We start from the raw sequence: 1,830 nt of genomic DNA on the forward strand, positions 1-1,830 counted from the left end.
CTCCTCCTCCACTTCCTCCTCCTCCTCCTCCTTCTCTTCCCCCAATCGTCTGATCAAACCCAGCGCGGGCGGGAACTCCCCCCGTCCACGTCTGCTGGTGCCAGGCAGGCAGTTGTATAGTGTCTCTGGTCCCTGGTGTGCGGCCAACGGTCCTTCACGGACTCTGGATTTGTGGTAGGGCTTGGCAATGAGTCGCTTTAGCAAAATCCGGACAATAATGTTAGTGCACCTTTTCGGCTAATGAAATTATATGAACGCTTCGGCAAATGGATTAGAACCACTTCGACAAACGAGTTAGCACTACTTCAACAAATGGGACTGCACCCACTTCGGCATACGGGTCAGTAAAGAGAGTTAAGAGTCTAAAGTCGGATAATGTTTTATTGAGAAGTATCCGGTTATCCTTATCATATTTTATCCAGATTTTGCCCACCTCTAGTTTGTGGCGGCTGGCACCGCGGTGCTGTAACTGTGACTGGTGACCTTAACACCGACTCTCTGGCTTGTGTGTAACAGAAGTCAGGGTTGAGGGATTTACTTTGTATATATAGATCTATAGGTGTTACTGCTGTCTGTCTCCACTCTGGCATTCGCTTGTGTGTGTGTTAAAGAAGTAGGAGCTGTGGCTTTGAGATAGATCTGTAGGTGTTACTGCTGTCTGTCTTTCTGGCACTCGGCTGAGACCGACACGTACAGGCTTACGGTCACATTCCTCATAGCTCTCCCACAGGTAAGGTGCACGACAAATAATAATGATAAATAATTATAGGTTTTTTTTTCTTTCTGTTTAGTTCCTTCTTTTGGTTCCTCTTTTCTTTCTTTATTTTTTTCTTCCATATTAAAAAATCGTTCTATTGCCCTTCGCTCAAATGGCGGTGAATTTAGAATTCTATAATCACAATTACATTGTTACAATTACAATTGCGCCCCCCCCCCTCCATCACATTCTTTTCTTCCTTTTGTCTTTCTATGTGGACTATCTCTTTTTCTTGGTTGCCTTTTAATTGTTTTTTTCCCCTTTTTTCCTGGTTCCCTCCTTTTTCCGCTCTAGATCTACTCTTTTTACTTATTTGTTTCTCTTTTTTTTTCTTTCACTCTATATAGTTTTCTTTCTCTTTTCACTTCTTTTTTTCATTTATTCTTTCTTTCTTTCATTTCTTATTTTCTCTTCCTTCGATCTTTATTTCATTCTTTCTTTCATTCTTCCGTATAGTGTGCATCGCTTATAGTACACGCACTATTTTTTAACGTGCACTTTAGATTCTTTTCCGTATTTTTTTTGGGAGCAATTCTTTTCTATTCATCACCCGCTTTTTTCTTTTGCAAGCCTTTTAGTGTATAAATGTGAGTGGTTAGCAAACGATTACCCTGTACTTAGGCAACATAAACCCTCATTGATCCGTCTAGAATCGCTCACTCTATATCACATTATCATGTAAATGACCTCTCCAGCTTCAATCGCGCCGATGTGTTTAATTCGTCATTTGGCCGCCTCTGGGCTCGATCCTCCAGCATCGCTCGTTATTTCACTAAATCTTCCTCAAAACCACAAAGCTCTATCTGACATTTTCGGCCGTTTTGAGTTACTAAGACCATGAGGTCAGAAACCAAATGTTCTATCTGCTCTATCAAAACCGTAAGATTATTCGGAGTCGTTCTCAAAATATTCATAGAATTGCATTCCAACAAGCTTGACGTGTTGAGGAATTCAAAACAATTTTTTTACGCCCAAATCTCTCAAAACTAGGTACTGAGCAAATAGAACTTTGCAACTCCAGGGTAGCGATTTGTCTCCTCACACCGGCTCAATACACGTCTGGTCTTCGTGTC

At 41.4% G+C, this 1,830-nt stretch overlaps 1 long non-coding RNA gene across 1 annotated transcript in view; it reads left to right on the forward strand.

Annotated features, from left to right (window-relative positions):
• Positions 1–536: 536 nt before the first annotated feature.
• LOC118477893 overlaps positions 537–1,830 on the forward strand; it is an 18,387-nt gene continuing 17,093 nt past the window's right edge. The window contains exon 1 of the long non-coding RNA XR_004858680.1: positions 537–730. This is a non-coding gene — a long non-coding RNA (uncharacterized LOC118477893). The remainder of the gene's footprint in view (positions 731–1,830) is intronic.

This window comes from Aplysia californica, unplaced genomic scaffold (genome assembly GCF_000002075.1).
Source record: "Aplysia californica isolate F4 #8 unplaced genomic scaffold, AplCal3.0 scaffold00278, whole genome shotgun sequence".
Classification (NCBI taxonomy): Eukaryota; Metazoa; Mollusca; class Gastropoda; order Aplysiida; family Aplysiidae; genus Aplysia; species Aplysia californica.